Raw genomic sequence first — 16,122 nt, 5'->3', positions numbered from 1 at the left:
ATGCGGTAGTGCTCCCACTCACTTTCTTGTAAATATAGGCTTCACCGCAAGTCTGTATAAAACTATATGCTTTGATCAACTTATCAAAGCGTATATTCCAACTCCGAGATGCTTGCACCAGTCCATAGATGGATCGATGGAGCTTGCATATTTTGTTAGTACCTTTAGGATTGACAAAACCTTCTAGTTGCATCATATACAACTCTTCTTTAATAAATCCATTAAGGAATGCAGTTTTGTTTATACATTTGCCAGATTTCATAAAATGCGGCAATTTCTAACATGATTCGGACAGACTTAAGCATAGATACGAGTGAGAAACTCTCATCGTAGTCAACACCTTGAACTTGTTGAAAACCTTTTTGCGACAATTCTTGCTTTGTAGATAGTAACACTACTATCAGCGTCCGTCTTCCTCTTGAAGATCCATTTAATCTCAGTGGCTCGCTAATCATTGGGCAAGTCAATCAAAGTCCATACTTTGTTCTCATACATGGATCTCATCTCAGATTTCATGGCCTCAAGCCATTTCGCGGAATCTGGGCTCATCATCGCTTCCTCATAGTTCGTAGCCTCGTCATGGTCAAGTAACATGTCCTCCAGAACAGGATTACCGTACCACTCCGGTGCGGATCTCACTCTGGTTTACCTACGAGGTTCAGTAGTAACTTGATCTAAAGTTACATGATCATCATCATTAGCTTCCTCACTAATCGGTGTAGTAGTCACAGGAACAGATTTTTGTGATGAACTACTTTCCAATAAGGGAGCAGGTACAGTTACCTCATCAAGTTCTAATTTCCTCCCACTCACTTCTTTCGAGAGAATCTCTTTTTCTAGAAAGGATCCATTCAAAGCAACAAATATATTGCCTTCGGATCTGTGATAGAAGGTGTACCCAACATTTTCTTTTAGGTATCCTATGAAGACGCACTTCTCCGATTTGGGTTAGAGCTTATCAGGTTGAAACTTTTTCACATAAGCATTGCAACCTCAAACTTTAAGAAACGACAGCTTAGGTTTCTTGCCAAACCATAGTTCATACGGTGTCGTCTCAACGGATTTAGATGGTGCCCTATTTAACGTGAATGCAGTTGTCTCTAATGCATAACCCCAAAACGATAGTGGTAGATCGGTAATAGACATCATAGATCGCACCATATCTAATAAAGTATGGTTATGATGTTCGGACACACCATTATGATGTGGTGTTCCAGGTGGCGTGAGTAGTGAAACTATTTCACATTGTTTTTAACTGAAGGCCAAACTCGTGACTCAAATATTTTACTTCTGCGATCATATCGTAGAAACTTTCATTTTGTTACGATGATTCTCCACTTCACTCTGAAATTCTTTGAACTTTTCAAATGTTTCAGACTTGTGTTTCATCAAGTAGATATACTCATATCTGCTCAAATCATCTGTGAAGATCAGAAAATAATGATACCTACCACGAGCCTCAATATTCATCGGACCACATACATCAGTATGTATGATTTCCAACAAATCTGTTGCTCGCTCCATTGTTCTGGAGAACGGAGTCTTAGTCATCTTGCCCATGAGGCATGGTTCGCAAGCATCAACTGATTCATAATCAAGTGATTCCAGAACCCATCAGCATGGATTTTCTTCATGCGCTTTACACCAATATGACCTAAACGGCAGTGCCACAAATAAATTGCACCATCATTATTAACTTTGCATCTTTTGGTTTCAATATTATGAATACGTGTATCACTACGATCGAGATCCAACGAACCATTTTCATTGGGTGTGTAACCATATAAGGTTTTATTCATGTAAACAGAACAACAATTTATTCTCTTACTTAAATGAATAACAGTACTGCAATAAACATGATCAAATCATATTTATGCTCAACACAAACACCAAATAACACTTATTTAGGTTCAACACTAATCCCAAAAGTATAGGGAGTGTGCGATGATGATCATATCAATCTTGGAACCACTTCCAACACACATCATCACTTCACCCTTAACTAGTCTATGTTCATTCTGCAACTCCCGTTTTGAGTTACTACTCTTAGCAACTGAACCAGTATCAAATACCGAGGGGTTGCTACGAACACTAGTAAAATACAAATCAATAATCTGTATATCAAATATACCTTTGTTCACTTTTCCATCCTTCTTATCCGGCAAATACTTGGCGCAGTTCCGCTTCCAGTGACCAGTCCCTTTGTAGTAGAAGCACTTAGTCTCAAGATTAGGACTAGACTTGGGCTTCTTCACTTGAGCAGCAACTTGCTTGCCGTTCTTCTTGAAGTTCCCCTTCTTCCCTTTGCCCTTTTCTTGAAACTAGTGGTCTTGTCTACCATCAACACTTGATATTTTTCTTGATTTCTACCTTCGTCGATTTCAGCATTACGAAGAGCTTAGGAATCATTTCCATTATCCCTTGCATATCATAGTTCATCACGAAGTTCTACTAACTTGGTGATGGTGACTAGAGAATTCTGTCAATCACTATTTTATCTAGAAGATTAACACCCACTTGATTCAAGCGATTGTAGTACCCAGACAATCAGAGCACATGCTCACTGCTTGAGCTATTCTCCTCCATCTTTTAGCTAGAGAACTTGTTGGAGACTTCATATCTCTCAACTCGGGTATTTGTTTGAAATATTAACTTCAACTCCTGGAACATCTCATATGGTCCATGACGTTCAAAACATCTTTGAAGTCCCGATTCTAAGCCGTTTAAGCATGGTGCACTAAACTATCAAGTAGTCATCATATTGAGCTAGCCAAATGTTCATAACATCTGCATATGCTCCTGCAATAGGTTTGTCACCTAGCGGTGCATCAAAGACATCATTCTTCTATGCAGCAATGAAGATAAACCTCAGATCACGGATCCAATCCGCATCATTGCTACTAACATCTTTCAACTTAGTTTTCTCTAGGAACATATCAAAAATAAAACAGGGGAGCTAAACGCGAGCTATTGATCTACAACATAGATATGCTAATACTACCAGGACTAAGTTCATGATAAATTAAAGTTCAATTAATCATATTACTTAAGAACTCCCACTTAGATAGACATCCCTCTAATCCTCTAAGTGATCACGTGATCCAAATCAACTAAACCATGTCCGATCATCACATGAGATGGAGTAGTTTCAATGGTGAACATCACTATGTTGATCATATCTACTATATGATTCACGCTCGACCTGTCGGTCTCCGTGTTCCAAGGCTATATCTGTTATATGCTAGGCTCGTCAAGTTTAACCTGAGTATTCCGCGTGTGCAACTGTTTTGTACCCGTTGTATTTGTACATAGAGCCTATCACACCCGATCATCACGTGGTGTCTCAGCACGAAGAACTTTCGCAACGGTGCATACTCAAGGAGAACACTTATACTTTGATAATTTAGTGAGGGATCATCTTATAATGCTACCGTCAATCAAAGCAAGATAAGATGCATAAAAGATAAACATCACATGCAATCAATATAAGTGATATGATATGGCCATCATCATCTTGTACTTGTGATCTCCATCTCCGAAGTAACGTCATGATCACCACCGTCACCGGCGCGACACCTTGATCTCCATCGTAGCATCGTTGTTGTCTCGCCAATCTTATGCTTCCAGGACTATTGCTACCGCTTAGTGATAAAGTAAAGCATTACAGCGCGATTGCATTGCATACAATAAAGCGACAACCATATGGCTCCTGCCAGTTGCTGATAACTCGGTTACAAAACATGATCATCTCATACAATAAAATTTAGCATCATGTCTTGACCATATAACATCACAACATGACCTGCAAAAACAAGTTAGACATCCTCTACTTTGTTGTTGCAAGTTTTACGTGGCTGCTATGGGCTTAGCAAGAACCGTTCTTACCTACGCATCAAAACCATAACGATAGTTTGTCAAGTTGGTGCTGTTTTAACCTTCGCAAGGACCGGGCGTAGCCACACTTAAAGTTGGAGAAACTGACACCCGCCAGCCACCTATGTGCAAAGCACGTCGGTAGAACCAGTCTCGCGTAAGCGTACGCGTAATGTCGGTCCGGGCCGCTTCGTCCAACAATACCGCCGAACCAAAGTATGACATGCTGGTAAGCAGTATGACTTATATCGCCCACAACTCACTTGTGTTCTACTCGTGCATAACATCAACACATAAAACCTAGGCTCGAATACCACTGTTGGGGAACGTAGCAATTTCAAATATTTCCTACGCACACGCAAGATCATGGTGATGCATAGCAATGAGAGGGGAGAGTGTTGTCTACGTACCCTCGTAGACCGAAAGCGGAAGCGTTAGCACAACGCGGTTGATGTAGTCGTACGTCTTCACAGCCCGACCGATCAAGCACCGAAACTACGGCACCTCCGAGTTCTAGCACACGTTCAGCTCGATGACGATCCCCGGACTCCGATCCAGCAGAATGTCGGGGAAGAGTTCTATCAGCACGACGGCGTGGTGACGATCTTGATGTTCTATCGTCACAGGGCTTCGCCTAAGCACCGCTACAATATTATTGAGGATTATGGTGGAAGGGGGCACCGCACACGGCTAAGAGATCAATGATCAATTGTTGTGTCTTTGGGGTGCCCCCCTGCCCCCGTATATAAAGGAGCAAGGGAGGAGGAGGCCGGCCCTAGGAGGGGGCGTGCCATGTGTGGAGTCCTACTAGGACTCCCTAGTCCTAGTAGGATTCCACCTCCCATATGGAATAGGAAAAGTGGAAGGGAAAAGGAGAAGGAAGGAAGGGGGCGCCCCCTTTCCCTAGTCCAATTCGGACCAGACCAAGGGGAGGGGTGCGGCCACCCTTGAGGCCCTTTTCCTTCTTTCCCGTATGGCCCAATAAGGCCCAATACGTATTCCCGTAACTCTCTGGTACTCTGAAAAATACCCGAATCACTCGGAACCTTTCCGATGTCCGAATATAGTCGTCCAATATATCGATCTTTACGTCTCGACCATTTCGAGACTCCTCGTCATCTCCCCGATCTCATCCGGGACTCCGAACTCCTTCGGTACATCAAAAACTCATAAACTCATAATATAACTATCATCGAAACCTTAAGCGTGCGGACCCTACGGGTTCAAGAACAATGTAGACATGACCGAGACACGTCTCCGATCAATAACCAATAGCGGAACCTAGATGCTCATATTGTCTCCCACATATTCTACAAAGATCTTCATCGGTCAGACCGCATAACAACATACATTGTTCCCTTTGTCATCGGTATGTTACTTGCCCGAGATTCGATCGTCGGTATCTCAATACCTAGTTCAATCTCGTTACCGGCAAGTCTCTTTACTCGTTCTATAATATATCCTCCTACAACTAACTCATTAGTTGCAATGCTTGCAAGGCTTAAGTGATGTGCATTACCGAGAGGGCCCAGAGATACCTCTCCGACAATCGGAGTGACAAATCCTAATCTCGAAATACGCCAACCCAACAAGTACCTTCGGAGACACCTGTAGAGCACCTTTATAATCACCCAGTTACGTTGTGACGATTGGAGGCACACAAAGTGTTCCTCCGGTAAACAGGAGTTGCATAATCTCATAGTCATAGGAACATGTATAAGTCATGAAGAAAGCAATAGCAACAAACTAAACGATCAAGTGCTATGCTAACGAAATGGGTCAAGTCAATCACATCATTCTCCTAATGATGTGATCCCGTTAATCAAATGACAACTCATGTCTATGGTTAGGAAACATAACCATCTTTGATCAACGAGCTAGTCAAGTAGAGGCATACTAGTGACACTCTGTTTGTCTATGTATTCACACATCAAGTAGAGGCATACTAGTGACACTCTGTTTGTCTATGTATTCACACATGTATTATGTTTCCGGTTAATACAATTCTAGCATGAAGAATAAACATTTATCATGATATAAGGAAATAAATAATAACTTTATTATTGCCTCTAGGGCAAATTTTTTAACTCACCTCCCCCTACTACTCCCACCGCTGGCCAGGCCATCCCTCTACTCACCCACACCCCCTGTTATTCTACGACGATGGCAGCCTCACACCGCAGTGAACCAGTGAACCCTCGTACTCCTCTACGCGTGGGCATCCACTGCCGCGTCTTCCCCGGCTCCGTGTCGTCCCCTTCCTAGGCCCCGCCGTCGTCCACCGCCCTGGTGCTCTCGGCGCGGCGTGGTCAACTTGGTCAAGTAACGGCTTCCATCGGATGTGGACTATACGTGGAGAAGCTGGCAGCTGGGTCCACGGCCGCAGTAAGGAAGTGCCTCCTTATTACGTGCAAAATAATTATTCCTCCACCTGACAGCGGGGACCCACCAGATGGGCCACCGTATTTCGCAAAAAAAAAAGTTTGCCCCTGACTGCTGGGACCCACCAGCTACATCTTCACACGCAAGGAAGTGCGTCCGGGCAAAAAAAAACGATTCGCCCCCCTGACTGCTGGGACTCACGAGCTACATCTTCGCAGGCAAGGAAGTGTCTAACAGTCGGGACCCACCTGGTCGAAGCGTACGTATCGTTGTCATTCTGGTCGCGAACGTGTACGTACATATATACTGGTGGATGTAGAGGCGCGCATGTGTTGTAGTAGAGGCGAGTACGTGTCGTAGTAGAGGCGCACACGTAGCATGTACACGTACGTACAACGGCCAGGGTGCAAGAAAGAAAATACGGCCACGTATGTGTACATACGGGCAGGGTCTCGAACGCCTACTCGCGCACACGTACGGCCAGGGCTCGTGTACATGGCTAGGTCGGAACGGAGAAACAGCATCGTCGTCCTGTTCATGGGGAGGCAGCTTCATCGTCGTGTTCATGGGGAGGCAACGGAATGCGTCGTGTTCATGGGGAGGCAACGGAATGAGTCATGTTCATCAGGAGGCAATGGAACGCGTGGGAGCCAACCGGCTGGGTCGGAACGGAATGATGGGTCATGTTCATTGGGAGGGCTTGGACGGAACATGCGATGGAAACGAGGCCTGGCGTACCGCACAACGAAGGAAACGGACCTCCTACGTTCGGAACGGGGTCCTGTTGATCGGGAGGGGTCTGGCGTACCACAAAACGGAGGAAACGGACCTCCTACGGTCGAAACGGGGGTCTTGTTGATCGGGAGGGGTGTGGCGTACCGCAAAACGGATGAAACGGACTTGTGTTGGAGAGCTACGGTCGAAATGGGGGTCCTGTTCATCGGGAGGGGTGTGGCGTACCGCAAAACGGGACTCCACGGGATACTGTTCATCTCCACCGTCGACCTCCTCCAGCCTCCATGGGCTCCTGTTCATCCAACCTCCACCGCGCGCTACTCCACCGGCTACTGTTCAACCACCCCTCCACGGGCACCCCTCCACCGTCTACAGTTCCAGCCCTCCACACCATGGGGTCATGCTCAACCACCCCTCCACGGGCACCCCTCCATCGTCTACTGTTCATCCAGCCCTCCACCACACCACGGGGTCCTCTTCATCCAGAGGCAACGCCACCGCTCACTGTTCATCCAACCCCCCCCCCCCCCCCGCAACACTCACTTTTCATCCCAGAGGTAGCATCGGTCGGCTTCAGTTAGCAGCAGTAGCGAAGGAATCGCTCGATCGGGTTAAGTTAACATCCATCGATCGATCACTTGGGTTCAGTAACGCGTAGCCTGCAGTGCAATTGCTCGGGTTCAGTTAGAGCCCAACGCCTCGCTCGGGTTCAGTTAGAGCCAATGCCTCGCACACACACGCGTACGTGTACGAGAGAAACGCACATCTCTCGGCCCCCGACCTCCCACCGTAACTGGGAACTCCCCGAAATTTTCCTCCCCCTCGCTTCTACCATGGTTTTTTTCGTCATGGACGGCCCAAAGAATGTCATGCAGCTGCGTCTCCGGCCCGCCCAGGACAAAAAGCCCATTTTTTGTCATGATTTTTTGTCATAGAAGTAGGAGCCCACCACATATATGATGATACTGGGTTTTGTCACAATTATCGTCATAGAAGTGTCATATGTATGACAGAAAAAAAATTCATTCGGCCCAAAATGTCACGGATGTGTCTTTTTTTTGTAGTGTTGCCTTCCACGCCAAGTAGAGTCCCATCCGGACATGGGATGAAGTCTTCAATCTTGTATCTTCATAGTTCAACAGTCCGGCCAAAGGATATAGTCCGGCTGTCCGGAGACCCCCTAATCCAGGACTCCCTCAGTAGCCCCTGTACCAAGCTTCAATGACGATGAGTCCGGCGCGCAGTGTTGTCTTCGGCATTGCAAGGCGGGTTCCTCCTCCGAATACACCATGGAAGAGCTTGAAAGCAAGGATAGTGTCCGACCCTGCAAAATAAGTTCCACATACCACCGTAGAGAGAATAATACTTCCACAAATCTAATCTACTGACACGTTTTGACAGTATGACATCACTTCATGGCCCGGTTATTATTCGAACCGCTTTTCTTAACCAGCTTCGCACATATCGCGAGGCGGTTTTCTTGACACGTCTTGTCAAAGCAGAGATCGTGTTCCCCTTATCACAGGATTCTCATGAATACAGACGTGGGTAACCCAACCGCGCCATCAATTACGGCGCCTGGGGAACAAGCGATTTTGCCAGGAAAGTGGGGAGACTCATCGGCTCCTCCGCCCTTATAAAGGAAGTAAGGGACAAAGATTTAATTTTTTCACCCACGGCTTCTTCCTTCTAGCTTACCCATTCCCGCACACCCGAGCTCTAGCGCCCAAGCTTGCGTTCTTCTTCTCAAACCACTCCAATCATGTCCGGAGCAGGAGGCAAGTGGGTGGTCTCCTCCGTCACAAGGAGAACATCAAAAAGTTACGGGAAGTCGGATACCTAGCTGCGAATATCATGCACCGGCTGCCGAATGCGGGGCAGATCGTCCCAACGCCTGAACCCCATGAGAGGGTAGTTTTTCTTACCCATTTTCTCCGCGGACTGGGATTTCCTCTCCTCCCGTTTGTCCGCGGGCTCATGTTCTATTACGGGATGGATTTTCATGATCTGGCCCCCAACTTCATCCTCAACATCTCAGCGTTTATCGTCATGTGCGAGGCCTTCCTCTGCATCAGGCCCCACTTCGGCCTATGGCTGAAAACCTTCAATGTCAAACCGAAGGTGGTGGGTGGCCAGCAAGCAGAATGCGGAGGCGCCATGGTGGGCAAGATGCCTAATGTCACCTGGCTTGAGGGGTGGCAATCGGGGTGGTTCTACATCACCGAGCTGTGCGACTCCATCTGGGTGGCGGCCCCCAAATTTCGATCCAGAATACCCATGCGGCTCACCTCCTGGAAAAAGAAGGGCCTGTCCTGGGGGTTCTTCGATAGAGCTGACCGGACTCCAAACCTGCATCTAGAACATGACGAACAAGAAAATCAAGCTCGTCAATGTGGTCCAGGTTATGCTCTTTCGCCGGATCCTTCCGTGCCAACGACGGGTATTTATTTTGTGGGAGTTCGACTCGGCCTAGCACCAGACGCTGCGAGAGCTCTACGACACGACGCACGAGGATGTCTGGAGGGTGCTGTTCAAGGGCGCCGAGATGCCTCCCTCCCTCATCGAGGACCACGAACTCAGCGCAAAGCACCGCGCCCATCCGGTAGGCTTTTATATCTCTCAGGGTATTTATTTGCCCTGGTTTAGTTATGTGCTGGATCTAGGCTTTCATGTCATTAACAGGATTGGATAAAGACAGCGGAGCAGCTTGATTGCCTAGCCCCCTGCCTGAAGATCCTACAAACGCTCTTCTAACCAAGATGCTGACTCCGGCACCTTACGAGGTGCCGGAAAAGAAGGCCAAGAAGAAGGCCGCGGGGACCCGAAAGGGTCTCCGGCGCAAGGTTCTATCGGACTCATCATCCGATGAGTCTGACGCGCACCCCTCCCACGAAAACGAGGAGGAGAAAAGTTCTCCCCCCCAGTCGGGGGAGACAAGAAAAGGAAGGTCGACCCATCCGGGGAGGCCGAAGGGTCCAAGAAGGGAAAGACCCTCCCTCCGGACTATGCCACGACGGCCGCCGACAGCGGCGACGAGTGGCTACCTAGGGACAAGCCCCTGGTGAAGTCGTAAGTGTCCGGACACCATAGTACTTCATGGTATGTTTTATTGTACTGCCTTTGCTCACGCCGAACATGATTATGCAGTCCAGCCCAAGCTCATCTCGATGTACCCTCGTCGAGTGGCTCTTTGGGCTCGTCGGATATGAACAGCGGTTCTCATCCGACGGCTTCCATCCCTTGCCCTACGGACAACGCTGAGGTGTTGTCTCAAAAGGCATCGAGCCAAGGGGAGGTGATCCTGGGGGCACCTCACGGCGACCTCCCGGATCCTGGGTACCAAGGGAGCGAGGCTCCTACAGGCTTCGAGTTCGGGCCCCAGCCGGACACTGTGCCGGAACCTTTGATGGTTCCGGACTCCGGCAAGCGGTCCCCCATTAAGGGGGGCCAACCATCCGTGCCGGTGTCCTCCGCCCAACCAGAGGCACCAGACAACTTACTGGAAGCGCTTCACGGCACTTCCACCGATGAAGAGGATCGCACTATCATTAGTGTGGTGGTCAAGAAGGTTCAGTCCGCCAAAAACGGACTGACCGAAGCTTGCGCCAGCCTCCTAACAGGCTTTGAGGTAAGCATTCAAAATATAAGCAAATATTACCGCATAGATAGTAGCCCCTGATGCTCTGTTCGGCGTTCGCGAAGAAAAGCCAAATAGAGTATCAAATGATAACTCAGGAGTCTAATTAGAGTATGTCTATGTGTATGTGCAGGCTTCCCTGCTGGCCGCTGCCGCACGTACTTCGGAGGTCTCTGCGCTAAAGTAGGCCCTAAAGCGGTCCAAGGACGAGCTCGGCCATACCAAGGGGCAGCTCGGAGAGAGCAAAGGTAAGATATACCCCAGTTTATATAGTTAAAAAAGAAGTTCGGTGTAAAGTAATAGGATCATCATGCATTTGTCAGGGGCCACGACCAAGGTGGAGACCCTGAGGAAGGCGTTGTCCGAGGCCGAAGACAAAGTGGCTAAAGAACGCATTGAACGGGAGAAACAAGAAGCCCGAGTGGGCGAGGTGCAGCAAGAGCTCGAGGTTCTTGCCAAAAATCACGAGTCCTTGGAGCTTGACTCCAAGATGCGAGAGTGCGAGCTTGCGTAGGCGCTTGAAAGCGTCCGGAGTGCCAAGGTCGAAGCCCACATGGCCCTCCAGGAGATTTATGAGCCGAAGAAGATAGCAGCGGGTAAGGCATTCAATATGCAAAGCAAGCATGTGAAGGAGACTTTCCTTTTTCTTACCCGAGTTCGGAGCTCTCCAGGAGCGTTTGCAAATCTTCCCCGCAGTGTGCTAGATTTCGCGGAGTTTTACCAGGCTGAGGAGGGGAGCTCAATGGAGAAGTTGTTCTGGTCTCGGTATACTAGGACCGAACACTCCGTGTCCTTGAGCGACCAGCTGAAGCAGTTTGTTGAACTTCACAAGGTGGCCGAATAGGCCATGAGGGGCCTTATAGTCCGAATGTGGCCTGGCGAGCCCCTGTCCGGCAGCTACTTCGGTCTGGTGAGGCGGCTGGTCGAAGCCTGCCCACGGCTTGAAGTTATCAAGCGGTCCATCTGCATCGAAGGTGCACGCAGGGCTTTTGCCCGGGCGAAGGTGCACTGGGCGAAGCTGGACGCCGTGAAGATTGTGAAGGAAGGGCCGCCGGAGGGCAACGAGCATCGCTGCCCCGAGAATTACTATGAGAGCGTCCTGAAGGGTTCCCGCTTAGTGGCAGATGAGTGTGCCAAGGATGTAATTTTTGAATGAACATGCCCATGAGATCCTGTAATATGAAACGAGTTCTTTTGCGCCATGCGACGCTTTCTTAATTTAAAATATTACCTTCTGTGCGGTCGTTTATAAAATCTGAGAGTTGGCCAGTCGTTGGCTTCTACCTCCATATAACTAGTACTGGGGTGTTCGGGGTAAATCTGAACACTCTTTACCCCAATTTTGGGTCCTTCAAGGGAGGTGTTCAGCGCAACGAACCAGGCAATCGGACTATAATGCTTTATCACTCTCACTTAGCCATAGAAGTCTATGATTTTAAATTTTTGGCGAAGCCCCTGGTATTCGGAGGGCCGAATTTGGCGCGCTATACACGCCTAAGCCAGACAAGGCCGACTCCTCTCCCGAAGCAGAAAAAGTCTTTAAGGACTTGAGACCTCTCGAACAGCGACCAGTCTCTCGCGTTATCATGACAGTCAGTTTTTGGCTTTCTCTACTGAGGTGCTCGTCCGAAAGTACCGGGACACAATTGCAGCAGTTCTCCCACCGCTACTGTCGTGGAATTGTCACGACAGATGTCCTTAGTGTCAGGACTTAGTCGCGAGGCCAACGCATCTATGTGGTAGCTTGAGAGGGGTTGAGCGGGTCGAGAGACGCGATCTTTTACCCAGGTTCGGCCCCTCACGATGGAGGTAAAATCCTACTTCCTGCTTCATTTATATTGATGATGATGACCATGGTTACAAAAGTGCTCTTATCTCGAGAGCTATTGTCTAAACCTAACTTGTCCAACTTGTGGAACTTGTGAATATTGTCCCTCTTCTCCTCTTGGGGTGCCCTGCCCCTCCTTATATATGTTGAAGGGGCGGGTTACATGTGGAGTCCTATTAGGATTAGGACTAGTCTATCTTCTAATACAAATCGGATACAAGTCCAGGTCTTAACTCCTTGTAAGATAAATGTTCCTCATGCCTTTCCTCTTAAACCAGCCCACCATTGACATAAACAGGCCTTCTGGGCCTTGGGCCTTGTCATTCATCTGACCCATCCGCCGGGTCATAAGTGTGTCATAATGTTCCGGCGGATTGCTTGTAAACTGCCAGGTCAGGGCAGGTCGCCAGTGAATCGCCAAGTGTAAACCGGGTCTCAAGTAAACCGCCAAGTCCAGCCGGGTCACCAATGAGTCTTCAGGCTCGTGAATCGTCATACCAGTGAACCGCCAGACATGTAAATCGCCAATCCTCTGGCGCTTTACCAATGAAACGCCTAGTCTGTCCGGGTTATACTTCCGGCCGGTTTACGCCGTGGGGTATATCCCCGACATTAGCCCCCAAGTTTAACTTGGATTTATCCATGGTAAACTTATGCTGCAAAATAAACACAAGAACAAATTTGACAGGTTATGCTCCGGGTTAAGATTTCTTGTAAACCGGTACCTGATGATCCTTAAGTCCTTGTCATTTCCTCCTTCTAGAAAATCCGGGTTAACAAGCCAGCTTCATGCTCAATTTGCTGACATTGGTTTGTCATAGATAAATATTGTGAAGAATAACTCCTTTGACTTCAGCTCCCAATGCTTAACAAAAATATTGGCCTTTGAAATACTCATTTGATCTTCAGTCGGTTTAAGAATGTATAACTTGCCGGTTTGATAATGTAGAACTGTGCCGGTTTATCATTGTCGGGTTACAAATATTGATGGCACCAGGTCATAATTGTAGTTAGCCTGAAGCTTGAAAATATACCTCTTATATGCCTATCACTTGTAGCCCCCAGGTCTTAAGAAGGTAGCATAGCAACAACTTAAGACTTGCTTCAATATGAATATCACAATCTTGAAGAAATCCAGGTTGTTCATCTCAATCACTAGTTAGAATTGAGTATTCCACATATGTAGCCCCCAAGTGCCAGGTTGTCATGCTTGCAGCAACCTGGGACTTGTAATTGCTTGATGCTCATAGAAACTTCAAGCAGTGTAGTCCCCAAGGGCCGGCTTAGTAAGATAATATTGAGTTGGGACTTTGATATATTCTTCAATGAAAATAACATCATATGATGTAACCCACATCATGGGGCTTGAATTCACGTCCACAAGGTTAAGAACCTTGTGCTTTACCAACTGAGCAGTGGACCCTTCAATGTAATGGATAAAAAGCTTTGTACCTTAAATTGTTGACAGAGGCAATTGGTAGCCCCCAAGGGCCGGCTCATTACAATGTGATGAGTCGGGTCTTCAATAAGGTGAACAAAAAGTGACTTTGCATTAGCCCCCAAGTGTCATGGTGCATGCTTGCAGCGACATGAGACTTGTGTATTTGATGTAATTTCAATTTGAATAATGTAGCCCCCAAGTGTCGGGTTGTAAGCCTGCAGCGACTCGGCACTATTCCTTCCATTGTAGAATAAATCATATCCTTTGATAACATAATAGCCATTGCGCTAAAGCGACTTTGAAAACTTAATAATACCGGTTATTAATAACCATAAAAATCCAGCCATGTTGGCTATTCAAGATAATATAATCCGGTGAAAACCTTATTCATTCAATATCATAATGAAAATTCAACCAAGTTTGGCTATTTGAATAATATAACCAAATGATGTATAAGCACATGATTCCAATGGCGCAATCCAAATATATATATACTGGCGACTATAGTCCAAATCCAGGCCGGTTTTAACAAACCTGTTTCTGCGTATAACAAGTTTAAAGTGTCCTGGCGATTTATTGCCGGACGGGTCATTATGCCCAACATATAACCCGGGTTTATAACCAAGGCTGCACTTAAGAATAATCAAATATGAAATAGATCATACCTGTGACATTGAATCACATCATTGGTTTACCAACTTTTTTTAGTAAGGGTGATAACCCAAATCTTGAGTATGATAACTCCCTTCATAGTGTGCCGGTTTATGATAAAACCGTACCGGGTTGTGATAAACACTGGTTTAACCATATATAATACTGGCGACTCGTAGTCAAACCAGACCGGGCTGATAGTCTCCGGATTATAATTTGATCGTGTACTGACAACTTGTAGTTGAAAGTCGAGCCGGGTTGATAAACACCGGTTTACTCCATAATAGGATGGTAACAGAAAATCAAACCGGGCAGATAGTCTCCGGATTTTGACCGTGTTCCGTCAATTTGTAATTGACAGTCGAAACAGTTTAAGAATTTGTCGGTTTTCAAAACGCAACAAAAGAAATATATGTCTAAATGAAACAAAATTTCAAAGGCAATGATAAAACAATTGGCAAAAAAGAAGCAATTGAGGTCATCAAATGGCATTACCATGGTCGGACACGACCAAGCCCCCAATAGGCGTAGCTATGGTTCAAGTTAGCTAGGTCCCCAAATGATGCAGTGGCATTATGCCGATCAAGAGGCGTAGCGATGGTTCGGGTTCGACCAAAGCCCCCAAGTGATTCTGTGGCCTTAGGTCGATCAAGAGGCGTGACTGGTTCAGACATGACCAAGTCCCCAAGTGATCTGGCGGCATTCGCCTATCAAAAGGTGTTGCATTGGTTCAGACATGACCAAGCCCCCAAGTGATGTTGTGGCACTAGGGCGATCAAGAGGCGTGAGTATGGTTCAGACGTGACCACAAGTCCCCAAGTGATCAATAACATGATAAGCCAATAAGGCATGATACCCATGTTTGAACCGCGCATCATGGCAGCAGGTCCTCTTTGGCACCTTTTAACTTTTTGCAAGAGATAAATCCATCTTGAACCGGATGTTAAACCGGATATTGAGAGCTTCAAAGCTTTGTGGGAGATATCTTTCCCTTGAACCGGATTTTAAACCGGAATCTTCACTTTCAGCCGGAAATTTTCTGACGGCCTTTAAAATTTGCACCAATATGACGGTTTAGGGTCCTGCATTTAGATAACTTTACAAGCCGGAGTAATTGCTCTTTCAAAGAAAGCAATATATAATATAAAAATATATTGGATGGATTTCACCTTATATGTCAGTCCAGTTGATATCCATTGCGGTGTTATACGCCAGTACGGACAAAAGAGTCGGCCGCGGCATTGCTGATGTAGTCCAGGCTGCGGGGCCGGCGGTCTGTGTTCTGGTTCACCAGTGTGATATGCACAAATGCCGGCGCAGAACAGCTATCGCGCGTCGTCCGTAGTAGGGCATCACTTTTATAGTGAGCACTTGTCCTGTATAGAAAGATATAGGCCAGAGTAATCGTTCTTGGAAAAACAATATGTATAAAAAAGAAACAGATGGAAAAGATAGCACCTGGAAATTTAATTGGTCGTGCTACCAGCAAGTAGTAGCATGCTTTTTGTCTGCACGTATCGACTACTCCACAGTAAGCCGGCCAGAAAACATGCCATGGCCTGATGACTGTTAGCA

The sequence above is a fragment of the Triticum aestivum genome, chromosome 5A (assembly GCF_018294505.1).
Source record: "Triticum aestivum cultivar Chinese Spring chromosome 5A, IWGSC CS RefSeq v2.1, whole genome shotgun sequence".
In the NCBI taxonomy this organism is placed as follows: domain Eukaryota; kingdom Viridiplantae; phylum Streptophyta; class Magnoliopsida; order Poales; family Poaceae; genus Triticum; species Triticum aestivum.
This window is presented reverse-complemented; position numbering follows the sequence as displayed.